Here is a 24,893-nt window from a genome sequence, read left to right on the forward strand (position 1 = left end):
AAGTAGCTTAATTGCTGCCTGATCGCTGCCAGAACGCTGAGATATAGGGATGCTGTCCAATGCTGATGGATTTACTTAAAGCAGACTTAGAATTGTACAAATAAAATTTAGGAACGAGAGTGCGGAAGAGGACCGAGGAGGCGAGGGAACTAGGAACGAGATGCGGAAGATAGTCGAGGAGGGAAACTAGTATCAGAGAGGGGTTTGACGCTGGCGTTGAATCCAGAAGAAATGACCTGTCCTGTTCTATTCCTGTCCTGAACCTGTTGTTATTTTGTGGGGTCCGAACTCTTGGCCAGAGTGGTATGATCTCACACCATCCTAGGTAAATATAATTGTGTATTTGTGTAAATGTGCCTTTTCTCTCTGTCCTCTTTTCCTGAGGTACTTGTCATTAAAATGTATAGCCTCATTTAGGTAACTGAATCTTACCTCTTCAGAATGATGGAGTTAACACTGTAATTTGTATCTGATTCACCAACATTTTTCATATAAAACTTTAAACTTAAACTGACTAAATAGAAGGGGGCTCCCAGTAGTGATTTAGAGATACAGGGCAGGCTACACGGGGTAAAACAGCAAAAAAGAATCACAAAACCCTGCCCAAATGATGTATACAGGTCCCGCAGGGGGATCCTACAGTTTCAAGTAAAGGCTGACAAAACTAGAATTGGAGCCAAACACACAAAAATACCTTTATATACTTTTTTATTTTATTAATTACTTGATCAAATTCATATAAAACTATGAGTTCATTGGCATAAGACACATTACATATACATATCCAAAATGTTCAATAGATAAAGGTTATAGTCCCACACACACCATACCAATCCACATTCAAATCACATTCATCTCTTTCACACTAAATCACTCTCAAAAGGTTTAAACATGCATTCAATTCAGGGGTACATCAAGGCCAGTTGGTACAACTATGATGGATCAAGTTGTTGTGACAAAAGAACATCGGGGGCAGAATGAGTTGGATCAAAACATCTTATTCAGATGGAAATTCGTCCCCCTCTAAGGTCACGCCGACGTGCGTTTCGGTGTTAGGCCCTACTGGGACCGCACCTTCGTCAGGGCAAGGAGGTACCACTGTGTGGGGGACACACCACTGTAAATACAAAAAAACACAACATATACATGTACATATATACAATCCAAATTTGCACATATCATCCCAAAATATAATATATACATCTGTACACTGATCTTGATACATGTTTTTTTCTCTTTATCTCATTTATAGAGTTATTTGTGTGACACGGCTCCAACTCCTAAGGTCAGTCCAAAGACATTTAGTCTCCTCTAGATTTCCCACGGGGAATCTAATAAAAACATCGAACACTCCAGATTAATCAGGTGCCCCTATATATCTACATATACACATATCATTTTATCACAATTCATCCAAAAGGTTCTACACATTTCATGTTATATAGTGAAAAGTCCTCAGGTTGTTCCCCGTATAACCAGATTCTTAATAAAATCCGGTCCAACTTCATTGTGGTATAGATAGTACACTCCCATCTATCATCCATCACGGGGAAATTTTAATAGAAAAAGTCAATTTCAATCAATATCAGTCATATTTAAATGAGCGTCCATAGACAAAATCATAAGCATAAGAGAGAATTCTCAAGGGGCCACTACAGTTCTGACTAATGATTAGGTCTTTTTATGTAGAGGGATAGTATTGCCTAAAGCCCACTGTGATGAGATCGAGGCTTGGGAATGAAGACACTTTGCAGGATCGATCAGGGGGGCCTCTATGCTTGTCTGTACTAATCAAGCCCCATCCTTACACCACCATATGATTACCTTGTTTTAAGTTCCAGAAGGAAGATTCAGATAGATCCACTCAGGAGTCTCAAAAACGGAGACATCGTTCGATGATGCACCCATGTTAACGGTGAGCCTCTACACTGTTTTCATAGGCTGTGGGGGGGAAAGCAAAATAGGCGGATATATGTAAAACATAGGTTTTATAAGGTTCCACCTTTTGTAACATGATCCAAAACAGTTTGTTGTGTTATATTTTAAGGCAAACACTCGGAAGTCTGTTAGGAAACTGCTCACGGATTCAATTTGGGGGGCACGACAGGAGTCATGCAGAATCTCAGGGTCTAATGGTCTCAATCGTGATAACAATCGTAGTAACAGGATCTCTAACATTAGGAGACTAACAATTACCTTATTTTAGCTTTCCGGGCGTCAAGGTTAGCTCGTAGATCAGTATATCGCCGAGCAATCCATCAGGAAATACTTCCCTCTTGTGGGGCTAACTCCGCCCAGGTTTCGAAAGTAGCTAAAATAAGGTAATTGACCCAGGCTCTATATTCCAAGGCACACTCTCTCCCTACTTTCGCAGAGCACACCACCGTATAATTACGTTAAAGTACCATGTCAACCCACACTGAGGCACTACAACTAAATCTGATCAAGTGGAATGTTAGGGGTCTTCGAGATCCCCGGAAATGCAGACAAGTCCTGACACACCTGGATAGGCATCATATCCACATTGCGGTATTACAAGAGACACACCTAGACCCAGCTCGTACCCCTACCTTTGCCAGCAAGTGGGCTACAGTTTGAGTATTCTCCTCTTATTCTACCTACTCCAGAGAATCTTGTAAAATGGAATATTCCCTTTATTCTGGGAGGCACACAACAGGACTCTCTTGGGTGAAGCTGTATGATATGGGGTACACTAGGTACTCAGTCAGTCACACTAGTATGCTGCAATGGGCCCAATATTGATGATCCCAATTTCTATTCCACATTATTGGGGCGTATACTCCAAATAGGCTCCACTCACATTATTTGGGGGGCGACTTCAACACCGCCTTCAATCCAATTGTAGTCAGATCCAATCCATCACCCCAACATTATTCTAAGACGCGAGACGCACTGGTGGGCATATTCGCAGCTAATGGACTCACAGACACATAGCGACATGTTCACCCAGCTGGAAGGGAAGGTACTCACAACACAGCGTTGCACGTTTCTTGGGCTTGCCTGGACTATTGGGTGGTCTCCCGTGGGGAGGCCTTGTGCATCAAGCAAGCAACTCACCTTGCTAGAATATATTCTGATCACTCCCCGGTACTTATAACAATAGCCCCACCTAATTCGATCTCTTCTCCTAGATTCTGGAGACTTATGTCGGAAGCACTACTTGATACCGTCTTCAGGGCTGAAATCGGCACAGAAATCACTGAATTTTTTCAGAACAATATTGGCTCGGTTTCATCGTTGGGCATAGTATAGTAAGCCTTTAAGGTCACCATCCAAGGCTCCTGCATGGCTAAAAGCTTTGGGGTGCTACGAGACCTTTGTCGAACACTCCACACGATTGAGAGTGAACTTAAACAGCTGGAGAGCGATCTCTGGGGTGATAACTCCAGGCAGCATCTGGCGACATTCTGAGAAAATCTCTTTGATTACAAGCACACGGCCGATTCGGAGGCACGATTTCGAGGGAAATATCACTCTGCCCGCAGGTACGGCGAGGGCGGACGCCCAGGTAGGGCGTTAGCGCAAGACATTCGACTAGCCCTGTGCATTAACTATGTCCTTGAAATTAGGGACCCTTCTGGTATGCGTCATAGAGACAGTCTGGATATCCTCTGTACCTTTACGGAATTCTATACTGATCTGTATGGTACCTGCAGGGTTGAACCTCCCGACTTTGCCCCATACCTGCAAGATATAACCCTTGGCTGGCTCGGTGACTCACATAGGTAGTTCCTTGAGGCACCCTTTGAAAACAATGAGATACATGAGGCATAATGCAAATGAAGTCTGGGAAGGCCCCTGGGTCGGCTGGTCTTCCCATCAACTTTTATAAAACTTACATTGATCAGCTGCTCCCCATTCTCAAGCACGTTTTCAACGAGGCACAAGAGTTGGGCTGCCTCCCCCGTCCATGAGACTGGCCCTGATCTCTTCTCTCCTGAAACTGAGTAAACCAGCAGACTGCTGCGATTCGTATCGGCCCCTCTCCTTAATCAATACGGATGCCAAGATTCTTGCAAAAGTTCTGGCTAATTGTCTCAGCCTGCTCATGGAGAAATTAGTTCTCCCGGATCAAGCTGGTTTTATCCCTGGTCAGGCAACATCGCACAACCTCTGTACGCTCTTCTCCATACTACGGTCGGTAGACCCGACATTGCCCCTAGCAGCCGTATTCCTTGATGCCACGAAGGCATTCGACTTGGTCGAATGGGACTACCCCTTCGTCATCCTCCAAAACATGGGCATGCCTAGGGGATACCTTTCATGGGTCCGCCTATTGTACACCAACCCCGAAGCCAAGGTCCTCATCAATTGCCATTCATCTCCTTCCTTCCTCATCACCCGGGGCACCCGACAGGGCTGCCCACTCTCTCCTCTTCGCCCTTGCGGTTGAACCACTTTCAGCTAAGATACGGCAACACCACCAAGATAAAGCCCTTCGATGCCCATTTAGACACATTTTGATCTCCCTGTAGGCGGATGACGTCATGCTCCATGTGAGGGAGCCACGACTTAACCTTAACCCGCTGCTCCAAGAATTCGTGCAATTTGGAGGGCTCTCCTGTATTCATATAAATTTAAATAAATCCCAAATTTTCCCTCTTACCACATCAGTCGCGAGATTCGCCTCTGACTTCCTTATTGAGTAGTGCACCGTGATAAACTGATGCGGCTTTATTATGGTCGCGCCCTAGAGTATATCAGAGATAAAATCACATGATGGATTGCCATGCCGCTCTCCTTTGCAGGACGCATCTCCCTCATAAATATGGTTATCCTCCCTAAACTCCTTTATTTATTTCTGAACATACCATATGATCCGGGCAGACACTTCATCTCCTTGGTTCGTTCAGAGCTGATACGCCTTACCTGGGGTGGCAAACAACCTAGAATACAATGGGATACTCTCATTAGGCCATATTCGCAAGGAGGGTTCGATATACCAAATTTTGAACTTCATTATATATGTGTCCAGGCTCGCTACGCTCACTTCTGGTTCCACCCTCCCAGGTACATGCCGCAAGTTGCTTCCAATATCAACTACCACAGGGGCAGCCCTAACCACCTGAACCAGGGGCTATAAGTATTTTTCCTAACAAAGGTTCAGAATGTACCACAAACTAACATATCATAAGAACAATAAAGCTAAAAAAAGAGAGAAATGGAGATTAAAAAAGTTTTTGGGCCCGTGTAGAAAAATATATAATTCTGAAAAGAAATATGTGTGTAATTATAGAAAAATATACAGAATTTATTTAAATTTAAAAGGTTACATAAGACTCTGACATATTGTCGGTATAACAGAACAATTACAATACATGTACAAAAAAACAGACAAAAGGCACACACAAAGAGGTTACTTGGACATAAGAGTTCTAAAACCATACAAGAACTCCTATAAACAAAAACATTGTGTCCTCCTTAAGTTGTGGCCACAATAGCGTCAACGGCGTTTTGACCGTTGTCAAAAGTACATGGTCATCCTCAGGACAATTAATTTACTGAGCTTGTCACCAACCAATCTATAATACACAAAATATATTTTTTTTCTTTTCAAAATTGGACCAAATAGAAAATAATTTGTAATACATTAACTAACTAAAAAGAGAGAAGAAAAGAATTCCCATGCTGTACTCACCCCTGCTTCCCCTAGTCTATCATCCAAAGATGCCTGTCCTCCAGGAGGGAGTTTTCAGGAAAACCCATACTAAGTATGGAATCATGACTTGGGAGGATCTTGACCTACATGGTAAATTCTGCACATTGAGGTGCAACTTTTTATCTAAACAACCGCCCTCTCCTATGGACATTTTTCTCTATGTCCGTTTGCGCCAGGGCTTAAAGGAACATACACCTACTTATCCTCAGGAGCCTCCAGAGATTGCCCCATTGCATCTAATACTGCGTAGTGATGCGGTGTCACACTTAGTTTCCTCACTCAGTTTCCTCACTCTATCATACTCTTTACACTACTCAAGGCCCCACACAGAGCGCTGCTCGATACAAATGGTCAGAGGAGATGGGTTTTGTCCTCACTGACGAGCGGTGGACTTATTGCTGCAAGCAAACAGAACACAGCACGTGCAGTAGCCGCCTTCGCATCCTACACTATAAGTTTCTTCACCGCACATATTATACACCAGCCAAACTTCACCACTACAAATTGCGTGATAATGACAGATGTGATCGTTGTGGCACCATAGGAGCTGATTTCCTACACTTGGCCTGGAACTGCGGTGCTGTACAGGAGTATTGGCAAAAAGGTACTTACAGCCCAGACCAAATAATGTCACTGCGACTCCAACATTCTCCCCTTCTCGCCTTACTGGGTTACACTGAGAAACTAGTGGTGCCACACCGGAAATTTATCTCCTTCAGCCTCCTCTTGCTAAATGGCGAATAGCATGCAGATGGGGGCAGGACACCTAAATTTAAGGAATGGATCCGAGATATGGTATTTTGGCAGGAACAAATGTATGCATTTACTGAACTGCTTCCCCCTACCTCCCGTCCCTGCGACAACTGGGGACCCCTCACAACATACTTACTCTCTCACCCACTCAATGAAGTTGACAATGCACAGACTGACCTTGCGTCAACCGCCTAAATTATGCTTGCCCATCCACTCTTACAGACCCCCCTTTGCATTTGACTGTTTGCAATCCATTGAAGCATCTGATGTAACTAAGACTTCCCGTATATGTGATCTATTGCTACAATCGTTGTATTGCCTCTGATATTATATATTGCTCTGTGACTTACTGTTTTACAATTTGTCCTTAACATCTGTCTCATCGCCTTAATTATCTTGATTGCGCCTGTACATTGGATATGATGCATTGCTTGTACCTGTAATTTTTTCTATTTGAAAATGCATAAATAAATAAAAAAGTTTAAGCATAATGAATAATTTCATACTCATCGTATGTCGTTTTTCTAAATGTGTGCAAAGTACACATTTATATTTTATTGTTATGTTATGTTATTGTTTTTTATAGAATGCTCGATCACCGGGTAGGTCTCCTGGTGCTAGGTAATGAAAAGTCAAGGATCCCTGCTATGTATAAGCCTGTGTAAACAACCACATCTTTAGAAGTTGCCTAAATTTAGTGTAGACAGAGGCCTGCATCATTTCCAATGGAAGTGTGTTCCAGAGGCAAGGGGCTGCCATAGAGAACCTGCGACCTCCAATCCTGAGTTTCTCGTAGATTGGGGTGACTAAGTAGTGAAGGTGACTTGAGCGCAGTTCTCTCGTAGGACAATATTTTACAATACAAGCTTTCACAAAGCCGGGTCATCTCAAATACAGCGCCTTGAACACTGGGCAGCATGCCTTAAATCTGTATCTCTGTGCCACCGGCAGCCAATGGAGGCCCCTAGTCACCCGCGTCATAGAACTCCTTCTTGGAAGCTGATATATCAGCCTAGCAGCTTGGTTTTCAATTAACTGAAGCTTGTGCAAGAGGGATTTTGGGAGGTCCAGATACAGAGAGTTTGCGCAGTCCAGTCTGGACATAACCAGTGCCAGGATAACTTGGATCAGGGCTGCTCTCGTCAGGAATTTCTAATTCTTTTTTATCCGGTGTAGTTTTAGGAAACAAGCTCACGTCACTGCAATGACCTATTATTTACATGATAGATAGATTATTTACATGATCACGAACAACAGTTGCATATCATCCGCGTAGTTGAAGATGTTTAATTCCATCATCTTAAGGGATCTGATCAAAGGTTGGATGTAGATGTTGAATAAGTGGTGGGATAGCGAGGACCCTTTGGGCACACCACAACTCACCTTAACCTCTTTAGAGAAATAAGGAGCAAGTCACACTGATTGGGATCTATTCTCCAGGTACGATGTCATACAACTCTATGCTGCGCCCCGTAACCCAGCGGCCCAGACGCGGTCAGCCAACAGAGTGTAATCCACTGTGTCAAAGGCTGCCAACAGGTCAAGCAGCACTAAAGCCTGGGTGTTTTCCTTATCTACGTCTCTTCGCAATTCGTCCAACACCGATGTAACCACTGCTTCCGTGGAGCGTGCTGGTTGAAACCCCACCTGACATTGGTCCAGAAACTCTGATTTCTCCAAGAAATTGCAGAGATGATGAGCCATGCATGTTTCCACAATCCTGGCTAAATACGGGAGACGGGACACTGGGAGAAAGATCTTCATGTCTGAGCGGTCTGCCCCCTCTTTCTTCAGGAAGGGTATGGTGACTGCTTTTTTGAAGGATTTAGGTACCAGACCCGAGTTGATAGAATAGTTAAGACAATCTTTGAGACTGTCCCACCAAAGCTTGCCACCTCTCTAAGAACTTTTGGAGGACAGATGTCATTAGGCGACCCTAATTTAACTTTCGTCATAAGTTTCATCAGTTCATCCTGCAATACATTGGGGAAGTGCAAGAGCATAAAGCTATTTGTGTTTCCCTGTGGGAAGTTGGGAGCAGACAAGCCCAAGGGGATGCTCCTTTTTATTGCGGCAATCTTGTCCACAAAAAATTCATTGAGAGTATCACACAGACTATGTGAGGGTGTAATAGGGAGGGTCGCCCTGTCTAAATTAGATAGTTTGTTGACAATTCCGAAAATTTCCTTGGATTTATTAGATGCCTTAAGGATTTTATTCATGAAATGACTAATTTTAGTTTGCTTTACTAGAGCCTTATACATTTTAAGGTGTTGGCTATAACTGGTTCTCAGAGCTGGTGAATACCCTGATTGCCATTTCCTTTCTGCACGTCGGAGATTCCATTTCGCCATTCTCAGATCTACAGAGAACCATTTGTCGGCCTCGTGGTTTCTTGTCTTGTTAGAGCTATGCCTGGGGGCATGGGTATCACTAGTCCCCTTCAGCCAGTTAGACACATTTTCCTTATAGCCATCAATGGCTTCCCGAGGAACCGGAGGAGATTTTCCCAGGTCCTCGCAGAATTCTGTGAGGTTAACCTGAGCCCAGTTCCTAAATGAGACCACTGGTTCCCTAGGGGGGCTTGGCTCCTTTGGCCTGGTCACAGAAAAGGAGATACAATGATGGTCAGACCACCTGCACGGGACAATGCTCAGGTTATTCACAATAAGTTTTGAGGTCCAGTTGTTGAGATAGGGTTAAAGTCTCGTGCAAGGCAAGACCAGATTTTACACTTCATCAGAAGCTAGTTTTGAAAGCTTGGGGCTGTGCCTGGTGCCTCTGTCGCTTTCCCCAGTTCCAACACAGGGAGGCTTCAAGAAAGAGAAAGAAAGAGACGGATTTAGGGAGAAGAAGAAAAATGGCGATCAGAGAGGATGACAAGAGGAGAGTGAGAGAAAATGGGCATATGCAAGGAGAGAGATTGTGCTAGGAGATGAAGGGAACAAAGCTGATTTGAGCATTTTTGCCAGGACGGCTTTTGGTTTCCAGGTCGGCCCTAGTCACTCACTAATGCTCAAAATGACCAACTTTTCAGTACTGGGAAATCCAAGTTTCATAGATGTTTCTCCATGGGAATGGCTCTCATTAACCTAACTCAGCACAATTGTTTCTTCCCCATTCTTAGCTGTATCAATGGTATTGCAGCCTTCAGCTTAATTGATCATGCATTACTCCCCTCAACTATGTCACTTTTAGATGTTAGGGGTGGAGCCATCTCATGCTCGTCTCCATTTCTGACTGTTGCTACCCTTCCACTCGTAGCACCAAAAGCAAAACTCTGTTCAGTAAGTAACATTGGCACCTCCCGAAATGAATAAAGTTGTCTAACATGAGATGAAATGCCTCTAATGCACAAATGGAATCAACACATGAAAATGGAGCTTCCGTCATATCCGATTATGTGCCAGTAAGTACTGCATCTTCTCCAGTTTCCTGAAAGCTCATTATATCGGGTGTTGAAGAGTAGTGTGGTAGCAGAATATCATTCTCAGAATACTGTTGGACCAAATGCTGTGTCTTAAATGTTGCTTACAAAAATATTACTCTCCTTCAAATATAATAGAAAATCTACCCAAACAGGACAATAGTATTGTAAATGATATTTAGAACCGAAAATTTGTCATACAATATTTCTAACTGTGAAATTTTTATATAAACCTGAAATACAGCTTCGCTTTTGTGCTTGTCCCAGTTTGTATGTGTGGGGGCTGGTGTGACTTCAAAGGCTGTGTATATGCACCTACAGTCTTTTTATTAGCATATTTTGCATTTTCCCTAAGATTTATGCTGAACCTTACAGCCCCATTTCTAGAGGTTTTAGGAAACATTTTGTTGAGAGTTTAGATCTAGAAAGGATAACTGACCCATCACATACAGGAAACCAGAATGATGATTGAGGAGATAATGCATGACCTTAATACACCTCAAAACCATGATATGATTGACAGTGGAGCTGACATATTGTAACTTGACCTGTCATATTTGATGTTGCTCACATTATTTTAACATTATTTTGTGATTTACATTCTTCCTAACATGGTAAATATAAGAACTCTGGGGACAAATCGGCAAGAGCTGCCGGCTTTAGAGCTGGAATCCAGGTTTGAGTCACAGCATCAAGTTAACATCCTGTGATTTTGGGCAAATCACAGCAAATCTTCCCGTGATACGGACAGCACCTGGATACCCTCATGGGTGAATACCCGCTTTATAAAAATCCGAGTATTTATGTATTTATTTAAAAATCAATTCAATTTATTCTGGAGAAATTCCAAAATGGTCCCTTATTATGTAAGTCTATATTCCTTATATGTGCAATGCCTTTGAAGTTATTAAGTCTGTAACAATATGGCAGGAAAGGAGGTGTTTAGCACCTTAGTCTAAATAAGCACAGCGAGGCTGTATGCAGTCTGGTTCAAGAAAATTAAGAATTTCCAGCAGGTTATTTCAGGACTATACACTTTTTTCAAAATACTACTGATCTAGCAACTGGGAAAGTGCCTGATGTCTCAGAGAAATGCTTATGTAAATTATAGTGTGCATTAATCATCACGTTGTCGCTTTAGGTGACCTAGGTAAAATTACTCACAGCTCATTTCCCAGAGGACATGAATGAACATTCTAATCATGTTTTAAGATGCTAACTATTATGAGATCCATGTAATCATGTCTAGGTCAAGCAAAGGTACCTTTCATTGAAGGCATGACATTGTAGGTCATCTCAGTTATTTCTGCATTGCCATTAATTTTATAGGACTTTATGGTTCTCTTGGTGTTGTCACACATTAAAAGATTTCAGCTTGCGGAATGGTAAGCTCTTCTCTTTAGGCTGTTCATATTAGTAATTGCATATTACTACATAATATGACTTGCACACTGGCCACATCAATAAACCACAACGTGTGTTTAATGCCTCTGCCCTTTTAACATTGTTTTGGAATAGTGACACAGTGTCATAAAACCAACATTGGCATTACTGTGAAAGGGTTCTCATTTATTGGCCGCAGTTTCTGTCTGTGCACACCTGCCCAACCAGGCCCACTCGCCTGCGCTCATCACTATCCGCATCTTACCAGGGCTTTCAGGGAGAAGCAGAATCCGTGAGAGCCAAACTCATCGCACAGTGTTCCCATGGATGAGCAGTAACCGAGACCAGGGACAGTGGATAAACCAATCTGATGAGGCACTGAGGATGAGCCACCAGTTTCGTTGACCTCTCCAAACCTCCAAACAGGCACTGGGTAGCTAGCCGGGAGACTGATCCCCACCCAGCACAATTTCCAAATCCCTCCCCCATATCTGCTCCCTTGGCAAGGACCACCACATCTCTCCAAGCCCAGAAGCATGGGCTCGAACAGATGACTGTAGCCATGATCAGACAGATGCGACCAGAGCAAGGTCATGAGCCTCTTCTGTTTCAAATCCTGTTTATTTGTATTTTATTTTTGCAGGTTGACATTTGTGTTTATTGCTGGGGAAGGTATGTGTGGGAGAATGTGGCTGAGGATACAGTTCAGTAGCTGTGACGGGTATTGCAGCTGGGAAGTGAAGGGGATCAGAGGGAAGGCAGGGGCGGGCTGGGTTTAGGGCAGGTGAGACCCTGGAGGGGTTTCAAGGCAGGCCACTTATCAAGGAATTCATCCTTGCAGATATATTCATCCCTTCGAGGTGTTCCTTATGTACACCTCTGCTTTTTCTGTATGTTTTTATCCTAATAGCCAGGAATGTACTTTCTCTTGTGTTATTCTACCTCACAGATTCACTTTATCTGACCCTGACTGAACCGTTACCCTCATATCCTCTCCTCCTTGCTGTTACTCGTGCCCATTCCTGACTAATTTTACTCTCCCACTCGATTGTTCCCAGTCTGATCCCTTCTCCACTCTTATCTTGATTTAATTCTCCACTGGGCCTATATTCCAGGTGTCCCACCTCTCCCTTACGGACGTCATTTAGGGTGTCGTTCGCTACCCCTAGCACTGCCTTTGTGACCCCTGGCCTCAGAGGTGGCAACTTCAATGCATGGAACACAGAGGCAGTAGGGGCTCCCCTCTCTGAATTTTCTGTAAAAAATGATTAAGCGAATAAATAAAATATTATTCACTAATAGTGTAATAAAAATGGAGTGCAATCAGCAGGACTATGCCCTTCCATGGCAGCTGAGATAAGTAAAAACATGCTTTTAAATGTATGTTGTGTTACTGCTTGTGGGTGAGAGTGTGTCTATGTGTGAGGGAGTGTATATGTATTAATTTATGTGTAAGTGTGTGTGTGTGTGTGAGTGAAAGTGAAGGTCAAAGGGCTTGTTGTTAGACCTGTCTGCCTTTGGGAAGTCCCTCCAATTTATTATTTATTTTTATCCCCTTTCTGCCCCTCATACCTCTTAATTTTTTATGTCCACTGGTTATTTATGTGGTGCTGGTCTGGGGGTTAGATGCTCTTTTTGCCCTCATAGTCTTTTACCTGAGGCCTAGTTACCCCTTTTCTGACTAGAAAGGTTGGGCCATGTAAAATGGTGGCTAGTAACTGCCACAACTGCCAACTCTGGAACTGGGCCCATAGGATAGAATAGGCAGCTTCCAGAACCTTCTGGCTGGTTCTGGACCTTGGGAGCTAAGAGTATAAATAGGACACCTGTAGGGCGACCATTTTGTCTTGTCAGTGAGGAGCAGCTGGAGTATAGGCTAAGGGTCTGGAAGGGGTAGGGCCTTCATAGGGTGGACTACTTTTCAAGGGTTGCCCCCTTACAGGGATCAGCCCCCCCACTCCTGTAGACCTGACCCAGTTAGTTCTGTCCTGCTGACCCTGGACAGGGAGACACCTCAAATTGGGTGTAGGGACTGTCCCCCAGCTAGCGGTGAAGCTTAGGGGATCCCAGCTGAGGAGGGCGAGAAGGGAGAAGCCAACCCCCCCCTCTTCCCCTTGTCCAGTATGAAGAGTTAGATCGATATTTGCAGGAGATAGAGGTCTGGGGCCTAAGAGCGTGAGACTTTATCCCTGACCCACCCCTTCTCTGTGTCGGTGGTGCCATTGGCTGACTATGTAAAATCGGGACCTTTCACCCGCATTAGGAAGTGCAGCAGGAGTTTACCTCTTCCCACCTGTGGAGCCCGAAGTAAGGAGAGTCGGGGCTTCAGTGGGTGTTCCAAAAGACCTAAATCCATTGTGGACGGGCCAGGCACTGCCGTGAAGGTGGAGCGGAGCATAGGGCTGATCGAGACTGTGGCGGCGCGCTTCTACGCAGACTCTCGGCGGCTTTCCCTTTCCTGTCAGGAGGGGCCTAGGATCGAGCAGGCCCAGAGGTGAGCCACTCCCAGTGCCGACGAGTGGAGCAGCCTCCGCTTCAGGGCCACTACTCTCCCGCGCCTGCGCAGTAGCGCCGCCGGTGAGAGGATCGTCAGAGGCGGCCGGAGGCGGGAACGGAGTCAAGCGCTGAGGATAGACCTAGCGCGACCTCACTTCAGGGCCGACACGAGTACAAACTTTGAACAGGCCCCGAGGCAAACGCTGCTGGGGACCGAAGGAGGCCCCTGAAGAGAGTTGAACCCTGGGGCTGGAGCTGGGAACTGAGAAAGGCTCTAACAGCCATCCCAAGTAAGGAGGAAAGGGGGAACTGTTGCGTGTCTAGGCTTTCCTTCAATTCGCCTAGCCAGTGACTAGAGACACCGATAATCGGTGCAGGAGATCGGTTCTGGCATCTAAAGGAATTCTTTTGCAGAACTATAATGAGGCAGAGATAGGGTGTGGCTCTTCAGTCTAACTGGGAAACTGACTCCTGGTTGTGGGTTGCCTGTGTCACAAAACCCAATCAGGGATGCATGTCAGAGAATCTCTCTGTAAGAAGTTGAAGTGCTAGGAGGCTACAGAACTGAAGGGATCAACTGAGGAAAATTTCTGTTCATACCGTGCAACTGCCTGTTTAGTATGCCTAGGATTTCTTAGGGAATTGAAAAGCTTAACTTGTTTAATCTACTGCTCACTCAGTATTTACTGTGTATTACTGTTAATATTCTGGTGGGTAAAGAAGTGTGCAGTTCAGATGACAGTTGATGGAGGAAGTAAAAACATATCTGTGTAATGTGATTTCAACTGCATAAAATAAGAGGAGTATAAGGAGAAAAGATGGAGTAAGAAAGATAAAAGTGAATCCAATATATTTTTATAAATCAGTCCATATTTTTCCAAAATATTGGTGTAGTGTCATTTTTGAGTGGAATTGCTTTGAGTTACTGCTGGGTGGAATGCAATCTTTACACATGTGCCTCTGATAGTTGATTGTCTTACCCTAGGCCAGGCTACCCTAGGTGACCTGACAATTCTAGGTCCAACATATTGGTGTCTAGCGGTGGGATAAGAACTGTGGTTGCGACTACTCTGCAGTAACTAAGTGTGATCCACTGACCTACACCAGGAGTTTTCTCCTGGCGGACTTCCTAATTTTTACTTTTGCTTTTTCCAAATTTATTCCTGGTGGTGGGGTGGAGGTAGCTTCAGAGTGGCCCTTGTAACTCTATTCTTCTTTTGTGCTTGTCTTTAAATTGCCTTTAGCAAAATGGAATTTGCGTTGGAAGAACTGGACACTTATTCTGTGGCCCAGCTTAGGGACTTTTGTCAACAGATGGGAGTGTTCTTTAAGCGGGGTGCCAAGAAGGGGGAGCTCCAGACCAGTTTAAGGGCTTGGGTGGCAGCACATGGAGAAGGGAAGGAGGAGGAAGAGGGGACAGACCGGGACACGGTCATAGAGGTAGAGGGATTATTCCACCCTGAGGTGGGAAACCTACTCCCAGGACCAATGACATCCTCTAGGGGGGGCAGTAGTGTCTCCGGAGGAAGCTTGACCGAAGCGGAACTCACGGACAGGAGGGAAAAGAGGCAACTGAAATGGGAGTTGGCCAAGTTAGAACAGGAGAGGGAAGAGCGGAGGATGGCTCATGAATTCAAACTAAAAGAGTTAGAACTCCAGGCCCTGCAACGGGGACCCTCTCCTACTCCAAATGGTGGCAGTGAAACCAGAGAACCAACCAGGGAGTTCAGACCCTACTTGCCTAAGGACATAGTTGCCAGCTATAGTCAGGGGGATGATATAGCCAAATGGCTGGCTGCCTATGAGGTCTCCCTAAGAGCCCATGGGATCCAGGAGAAGCACTGGGGGGGTGGGTTGTACAAATATATGCCTCCTACCGGTCGGGACACCTTGTTAGCCTTAGAACCGGAGGAGCAGACCAACTACCCCACCATGAAGTTAGCATTGATCAGGAAGTTTGGGCTAACCCCGGAAAAGTATTGCCAAAAGTTCAGGGGGAGCCACAAGTTAAGCACCCAGAACTGGGTGGATTTCCTGGATTATGCGAGGAAGGCATTGGAGGGCTGGGTACAGGGCAGTGAGGTGAAGGACTATGAGGGTTTGTATGACCTTTTTCTTAAAGAGCATCTACTCGAGAAATGTTTTCCCGAGCTGCGCCAGCACCTGGTGGACAGCAAGCTGACCAACCCCCGGAAGCTTGCAGAGGAGGCGGACATCTGGGCAAGTACCCGGGTGTCCTCAAAGGGGACTGGAGGGGATTCCCAAAAGGCCAGACAGGGCGCCCCTCTGAAGAAGGAGGGGGGAGATAAAAACCGGGAGTTCTCAAAAGGTCCCCAAAACAGTTTCCAGGGAAAGGGAACAGGTTTCACTCTTAAGGCTAACCCGCCCAGAAACCCTCATCCTGGCCAAAGCCAGCAGCCAAGGGTTGTCCACTGTTTTGAGTGTGGTGGTGTTGGACATTATAAGGGAGATGTCAGATGCCCAAAGAGACCGCCCCCTCCCACCGGAGGAAAAGCCCCGGGAGTAGCTAGTGTAGCGCTCGGGGAGGAGTTGCCCTTAGATAAGGGGGGTGAGTGGGCGGGTGTCACCTTAGTGTCCCTGGGAGAACGGGAGATGGTTCCTAAGATTCAGGTGCCCCCAAATACTACCAAGTATGGGCAGTGGATCACCATTAATGGCCAGAGAGGGGAGGCTCTGAGAGATACAGGAGCCAGTATGACTATGGTGAGAAGTCAACTGGTGTCTCAAGAGCAGGTGATTCCCAATGTACTCCACCCCGCCGCGATGGCTGACGGCAGAATGGGCCACTACCCCGTGGCCGAGGTTCCCTTTGAGTGGGAAGGGGTTGCAGGTTCACTTCAAGTTGCCGTAAGCCCTGCCGTGCCAGTTGATTGTCTGCTGGGGAATGACATGGAGCACAATGCTTGGAGAAAGGTGGAATACCGGACGCATACAGAGATGCTGGGTACACCTTACTGGGCCTGTGTAAGCACAAGGTCTGCGACTGCCCGGAGAGGGAGTTCGCCTGGGTTGGAGCCTGGAACAATGGCCCAACCCGCTGCCAAAAAGGGACAGACCCGAAGACAGGAGAAGCCTGCTTCGGCTTCCACACCCCATGTGACAGATCGACCACCTGCGGTGGTGGACCAGGAGTCCGTGGAGGGGGGAGTAGTTTCTCTGGAGGACCTGCCCATCCCTGCTGAGTGGCATGTGGAGGGAGGGCCTACCAGAGAAGAGTTCTGTAAGGGCCAGAAGGAGTGCCCTACCCTTGAGGGACTGAGGAGACAGGCTGAAGCCCAGGCAGCAGGGGACGTTGCGGGACACTACCACATTTACTGGGAGGATGGACTCCTCTACAGTGAACCCAAGGTACCCTTACCTGGTTCATCAAGGGCCTTGGTAGTCCCGCAACGGTACCGAGCCTTTCTGCTGGAATTGGCTCATGAAATTCCCTTGGCAGGACACTTAGGTCAGGACAAGACCTTTGCTCGGCTTGTCCCCCACTTTTACTGGCCTCAGATGAAAGTGGCGTCTAACACCTACTGTCGGATGTGTGTAACCTGCCAAGCCAGTGGGAAAACAGGGGTGAAGCTGAAAGCTCCCCTGGAACCACTTCCTGTCGTTAGCACCCCCTTTGAAAGGGTGGGCATCGACATTGTAGGGCCATTGGATCCACCAACAACAGCTGGTCACAGGTTTATCCTGGTTCTGGTGGATCATGCCACACGGTACCCAGAGGCAATTCCTCTGAGGACTGTCACTGCACCTGGGGTGGCTAGGGCCCTGATGGGGATCTTTACCCGAGTGGGTTTCCCCAAGGAAGTTGTGTCCGACAGGGGGACCAATTTTATGTCAGCGTACATGCGGGCAATGTGGAAGGAGTGTGGGGTGACCTACCGCTTCACCACTCCCTATCACCCCCAGTCAAATTGACTGGTAGAAAGGTTCAACAAGACCTTGAAGGGCATGATCAGAAGTCTGCCTGAAAGCCTGCGGAGGAAGTGGGACGTCCTCCTACCCTGTTTGCTATTTTCCTACAGGGAAGTGCCACAGAAGGGAGTGGGCTTCAGCCCCTTTGAGCTTCTGTATGGGCACCCTGTACGCGGTCCTCTCAGCCTGGTGAAGGATGGATGGGAAAAGTCTCCCAGGAAACCCCCCCAGGATGTGGTGACCTACATGCTGGCCTTCAGGAGCCAAATGGCGAAGTTGTGGAAGCAAGCTTCTGACAACTTGGAGGCCAGCCAAGCAGTAATGAAGGAGTGGTATGACCACAACGCTCACCCGGTGGAGTTGGAGCCTGGCCAGAAAGTGTGGGTGATGGAGCCTGGAGAGCTAAGTGCCCTCCAGGATCGCTGGACAGGCCACTTTGAAGTGTTAGAAAAGAAGGGTAAGGCCACATACCTGGTGGACCTTAAAACCCCTCGACAGCCCCTACGGGTGCTACATGCTAACCGACTCAAACCCCACCATGAGAGGCCCGAGGTCATCTTAATGATGGTGACTGATGGAGGAGAGGAAGCGGAAAGCGAACCTCTCCCAGACTTGTTTTCGTCTCAGGAAAAGGATGGGTCGGTGGAGGGAGTGATTCTCTCCCTAACTCCTGAACAGCGGGAGGACTGTCGCCAGATACTGGAGCAGTACTCTACGCTGTTCTCCCTTGTCCCGGGAAGGACCCACCTGTGTACCCATGATGTGGACACAGGAGACAGCCCACCAGTGAAGTCAAAGACCTACCGGCTGTCCGACAAGGTGAAGGCTAGCATCCATGGAGGGGTTACCAAGATGCTAGAGCTAGGAGTTATAGAACCTTCCAGCAGCCCCTGGTCCAGTCCGGTGGTTCTAGTGACAAAAGCCGCTCCACCAGGCACCACTCCAGAACCGAGGTTCTGTGTGGATTACCGGGGACTGAACTCAGTTACCAAAACTGATGCTCATCCGATCCCTAGGGCGGATGAATTAATTGACCGGCTAGGAGCTGCCCGATACCTAAGTACCTTTGACCTCACCTCGGGGTACTGGCAGATCTCCTTGACAGATGGAGCGAAGGAAAGGTCAGCCTTCTCCACGCCTGAGGGACACTTCCAATTTTGTGTGATGCCCTTTGGGCTCAAGAATGCTCCTTCCACATTTCAGCGGCTGGTGAACCAGGTCCTCTCCGGAATGGAGGGTTTCTCCGCTGCCTACCTGGATGACATTGCTGTCTTCAGCAGCAGTTGGGAGGATCATTTGCAACATTTGCAAGCAGTTCTCCAGGCCCTGAAACAAGCTGGCTTGACAATCAAAGCCAGCAAATGTCAGATTGGGCAGGGGTCGGTTGTGTACCTTGGACACTTGGTGGGCAGGGGAACAGTGCAACCCCTCCAGGCAAAGATTGAGGCAATCATGGCCTGGGAACCCCCCAAGACCCAGACTGAGGTCCGAGCTTTCCTGGGCCTCACAGGTTACTACCGTCGCTTTGTGAAGGGGTATGGCACTATTGTAGCGCCCCTCACAGAGCTTACCTCAAAGAAACAACCTCGACGGGTAGTTTGGACAGAGACTTGTCAGCAAGCCTTTGAAAAATTGAAGCAGGCAATGTGTGTAGCACCGGTCCTGAGGGCCCCAGACTTCTCTAAGGAGTTCATTGTCCAGACAGATGCATCAGAACATGGCATTGGGGCAGTCTTATCGCAACTTAATGAGGAGGGCCTGGATCAGCCTGTAGTTTTCCTATCTAGGAGACTGCTTCCTCGGAGACAGAAGTGGAGTGCAATTGAGAGGGAAGCTTTTGCGGTGGTGTGGGCTCTGAAGAAGTTGCGGCCATACCTGTTTGGCTCGCACTTCCTGGTTCAGACTGACCACCGACCCCTTCGTTGGCTGATGCAAATGAAGGGGGGAAACCCCAAGTTGTTGAGATGGTCCATCTCCCTACAGGGAATGGATTTCTGGGTGGAACATCGGCCTGGAGTGGACCACGCCAATGCAGATGGCCTCTCCAGGTATTTCCGCCTTAGTGATGAGGACTCCCAAGGGGTTGGGTAGCTCTCCCCACTTTCAGCTGGGGGGACGCGTGTTAGACCTGTCTGCCTTTGGGAAGTCCCTCCAATTTATTATTTATTTTTATCCCCTTTCTGCCCCTCATACCTCTTAATTTTTTATGTCCACTGGTTATTTTTGTGGTGCTGGTCTGGGGGTTAGATGCTCTTTTTGCCCACATAGTCTTTTACCTGAGGCCTAGTTACCCCTTTTCTGACTAGAAAGGTTGGGCCATGTAAAATGGTGGCTAGTAACTGCCACAACTGCCAACTCTGGAACTGGGCCCATAGGATAGAATAGGCAGCTTCCAGAACCTTCTGGCTGGTTCTGGACCTTGGGAGCTAAGGGTATAAATAGGACACCTGTAGGGCGACCATTTTGTCTTGTCAGTGAGGAGCAGCTGGAGTATAGGCTAAGGGTCTGGAAGGGGTAGGGCCTTCATAGGGTGGACTACTTTTCAAGGGTTGCCCCCCTTACAGGGATCACCACCCCCACTCCTGTAGACCTGACCCAGTTAGTTCTGTCCTGCTGACCCTGGACAGGGAGACACCTCAAATTGGGTGTAGGGACTGTCCCCCAGCTAGCGGTGAAGCTTAGGGGATCCCAGCTGAGGAGGGCGAGAAGGGAGAAGCCAACCCCCCCCTCTTCCCCTTGTCCAGTATGAAGAGTTAGATCGATATTTGCAGGAGATAGAGGTCTGGGGCCTAAGAGCGTGAGACTTTATCCCTGACCCACCCCTTCTCTGTGTCGGTGGTGCCATTGGCTGACTATGTAAAATCGGGACCTTTCACCCGCATTAGGAAGTGCAGCAGGAGTTTACCTCTTCCCACCTGTGGAGCCCGAAGTTTCGGTGGGTGTTCCAAAAGACCTAAATCCATTGTGAACGGGCCAGGCGCTGCCGTGAAGGTGGAGCGGAGCATAGGGCTGATCGAGACTGTGGCGGCGCGCTTCTGCGCAGACTCTCGGCGGCGATCACTTTCCTGTCAGGAGGGGCCTAGGATCGAGCAGGCCCAGAGGTGAGCCACTCCCAGTGCCGACGAGTGGAGCAGCCTCCGCTTCAGGGCCACTACTCTCCCGCGCCTGCGCAGTAGCGCCGCTGGTGAGAGGATCGTCAGAGGCGGCCGGAGGCGGCCGGAGGCGGGAACGGAGTCAAGCGCTGAGGATAGACCTAGCGCGACCTCACTTCAGGGCCGACACGAGTACAAACTTTGAACAGGCCCCGAGGCAAACGCTGCTGGGGACCGAAGGACGCCCCTGAAGAGAGTTGAACCCTGGGGCTGGAGCTGGGAACTGAGAAAGGCTCTAACAGCCGTCCCAAGTAAGGAGGAAAGGGGGAACTGTTGCGTGTCTAGGCTTTCCTTCAATTCGCCTAGCCAGTGACTAGAGACACCGATAATCGGTGCAAGAGATCGGTTCTGGCATCTAAAGGAATTCTTTTGCAGAACTATAATGAGGCAGAGATAGGGTGTGGCTCTTCAGTCTAACTGGGAAACTGACTCCTGGTTGTGGGTTGCCTGTGTCAGAAATCCCAACCAGGGATGCATGTCAGAGAATCTCTCTGTAAGAAGTTGAAGTGCTAGGAGGCTACAGAACTGAAGGGATTAACTGAGGAAAATTTCTGTTCATACCGTGCAACTGCCTGTTTAGTATGCCTAGGATTTCTTAGGGAATTGAAAAGCTTAACTTGTTTAATCTACTGCTCACTCAGTATTTACTGTGTATTACTGTTAATATTCTGGTGGGTAAAGAAGTGTGCAGTTCAGATGACAGTTGATGGAGGAAGTAAAAACATATCTGTGTAATGTGATTTCAACTGCATAAAATAAGAGGAGTATAAGGAGAAAAGATGGAGTAAGAAAGATAAAAGTGAATCTAATATATTTGTATAAATCAGTCCATATTTTTCCAAAATATTGGTGTAGTGTCATTTTTGAATGGAATTGCTTTGAGTTACTGCTGGGTGGAATGCAATCTTTACACATGTGCCTCTGATAGTTGATTGTCTTACCCTAGGCCAGGCTACCCTAGGTGACCTGACAATTCTAGGTCCAACACTTGTGATGTCCCTTCCTCTACCCCTGACATTTCGGTGAATTTACGTCCATGTTCTCTCTGCCCCTGCACTTTCATTTTGAACCTTCTCGATCCGACAGGCACTTTGCTCTCAAGCACTCTTTTGGCTCTATATCCTTATCTCTTCTGGCCTGTCAGTGGGCGAATTCTATGTCTGCATCTCCGCACTATGGTGTTCTGTTCTTGTATTTTCCTACGGCTTACTTTTTGCTACGACGTCACACTTTGCTGTATGTCTTGCCTCACCTACAAGAATAACCATCATTCCCCCCTTGCAGTCTAGCAGAGAGAGGTGTGACAGATATCCAATGATCGTAGAATGAGCTGTGCTTTTTCCCTCTATTTCCCTGTCACATATTTTGTTCACTTTGTCAACAGAGAACAACACAATTATTTCTTCAATAGATAATGGAGAATTTCAATTGGGAAAGGTCCTGTGTTTGAGCCAGGGTTTGCTCAAGGCAGATGTTAATGGTGTGTACTTTTAATCTCAAGTGCTGCTTCCAGAAATAAACAACTTCGATTTTAGAGGTTCTGTGGATTTTGCTAATTCATGTGATAGAAAAGGATTTGTTTTCCAGATTATTTTGATTGTTCTTGTTAGATATGGCGTAAATGTGTTTTTATTTTATGTTTTTAAAGAACAGTTTTAGACTCAGTGGGGCACACGTTGTGTTAACCAGGAGCAAACAACTTGGAGAGTAATAGAGTCAAAAGGAGCTGTAAAACATTATTTTAAAATAGTTTGAAAAGGACAGTTGAACTCAAAAGCGAATTAAAGAAGTTTATATATGAACATCCAAAATCCAAAAGTAACTTGCAAATGTAAGGCTAGCCCTTTAATGTTCACTAAAATGTACAAAACACACCGTGGATTAGAAAAGAGGAGAGCGCATGGCACACAGCCAAAGCTTGCCATAAAAGCTGTAAAAGTACTAATACAAGCCTTTAGAGCGAAATAAAGGACACAAACGACAAGTGGTCACAACACACGTATGAACAAGGCACAATAAAGAAATGCCACAAACAGTAGCAATGAAATCCAATGTATACAACGGCAGCAATATTGCGTAAAACAGTCTCGGTGTATTCAGCAGTGTTGCAAGAGCAGCAAACAAACTAGACGCCCGATTAGCAACACAAACGAAAATAACACAGATTACAGTGTGTAAGAAATCTGAGTTTTTGAAAAGTCAGGTTATGCAAAACGCGGCGTAAAAACTACACCTTGGGCTGGACAAGCTTATGACCAGCAGCACAGCGTGATTCTGTAAGTACCCCAATCCCAGCAAGACATTTACAGTGAAAATGCAATGAGCCAAAAACAGGCACATAACCAAGGGCAGGTATATAACCGACAACAGGAATACAAGAATCACTCGCCCCCCAATTAAAATGAATTAACTGCTACAATAACTAGCTCCAATAGGTTGTTTTGTGTCCACAATGGCAAGCAAAAATAAATTCTGAAGGGTACTGCACTCACTGTCATGGGACCACAGACATAGCCAACAATGTTCGCCACAACATAACACACGTGCCAAATACCCAATGTAGTTATTGTGTAGATATGCCTGCAGACACCAATACACGCTCACACTGCCCTTGCAAGTTTACAGACACTAATATTCCCAGCCATTCAGCCACTGTCAGCAACCTATTGATAGGAGGAATCCAGAGAGATTGAGTTCCTGGTAGGCTGTCATGTATAGTGTCACACAACCAGTCATCACCCAGTGACAGCTGGTTCACGTGGGCACCATTCGATCTGCATACATTTCTGAAAGGGCTTAGAAGACAGCAAGGTATGCAAAATAGAGCAAATATTCATCCATATATAAACCCATCTCGTCTGTAATCTGGGGTTTAATTATGCTATACATTGCTTATATTTAAATGACATATTGTCCCTAATCATAAAGTGCTATGGTCAATGTATTTATTGAGAGTTTGATAATGTGAACAAAATCTGTATCTATGAGTTTTCCAAGACCCTTCAATATATGTGTTTTACTTTCATTCATAGGCATGTTTTCAGCCGTATATGGATATGCGTGGTGGAAACTTTATATATGCTAATCATTTTCCCATTATCTTATGAAGAGACCAAATATTGATCTGAAGCAGTCTGGTGTAACAGACTGTCACCCTATCCTGAGGAAGATGTCACAGCTTATTATATATATAGAGCTGAAACATCAAATGCCTTTAGACAGCAGATGTATTTTTGATTAACATTATCATGTTTATGCACTTAGTACTGTTTTAGGTCCAGTCTGGCCCCAAAAAGGAGTGCCTCAGAACGGTATGAGGTATTTATCGCACCCAGGTAATACTATTTCCCCAGGGTGAAGTATTTACCGAGTGCAGTGATACCTTAAAACTGGCGTTCTCTATAAAAATGGGTAACTGCAAAAGGAATTCATGATTTTCGCACTAAATTCTGCATGTTTCATAATTTAAAAGACATCCCCCCCAGGTAAATTTAGAAATGCTTCACCTGCTGAAATTTACCTCAGGAAAAACGCAATGCAGTAATGATTGTAACACTCATAATTGTGCAAGCATTGTTTGTATGCCTTTAAAAGTAGAACCTCAATAACATTGAAAAGTAAATTCAGGAGTAGCATCATCTGTAGATTACACTGTTCAGAAACCGTGTGGTATAAATTACAATAAAAAGCAAGTTATTCGTATCCTTTGACTTAATAGACAGTGGATCCCAGCGTTTTAGGGAAAAATAATATTTCCTATTGGATGGCAAAGGCTACATGAATGGGGTAGCAAGAAGACACAGAGGCATAACTCAGAGTGCCATGTTAAATGTTGATGTGTGCAGTTAGTCTTAAGTTTCAATGATTTGTATTTAGGTTTTACATTTAAAGACACACAAACAGTGCTTGCATTAACAGACAACCAATGTGGTCTGTAACAATCCCCCACCATCTTCCACCCCATACTCACACCCATTGCATAGAAATTGAAGTGTTAGAACCTACACATCAGAGTTTGCCAGGAGGGCCACATCATAGCATGGTAACTATGTTGTGTTCGATATGCCTAAGG

General features: G+C 46.1%; 1 long non-coding RNA gene across 2 annotated transcripts in view; it reads right to left on the reverse strand.

Annotated features, from left to right (window-relative positions):
- Positions 1-728: 728 nt before the first annotated feature.
- LOC144798953 (uncharacterized) overlaps positions 729-24,893 on the reverse strand; it is a 231,981-nt gene continuing 207,816 nt past the window's right edge. The window contains exons 3-5 of one of the 2 annotated variants that reach the window (XR_013603707.1): positions 4,833-4,907; positions 1,825-1,941; positions 729-1,117 (exon numbers count right to left, since the gene is read on the reverse strand). This is a non-coding gene — a long non-coding RNA (uncharacterized LOC144798953). The remainder of the gene's footprint in view (positions 1,118-1,824; positions 1,942-4,832; positions 4,908-24,893) is intronic. The other variant, XR_013603706.1, reaches the window with a different exon arrangement.

The sequence above is a fragment of the Lissotriton helveticus genome, chromosome 12, assembly GCF_964261635.1.
Source record: "Lissotriton helveticus chromosome 12, aLisHel1.1, whole genome shotgun sequence".
Taxonomy (NCBI): domain Eukaryota; kingdom Metazoa; phylum Chordata; class Amphibia; order Caudata; family Salamandridae; genus Lissotriton; species Lissotriton helveticus.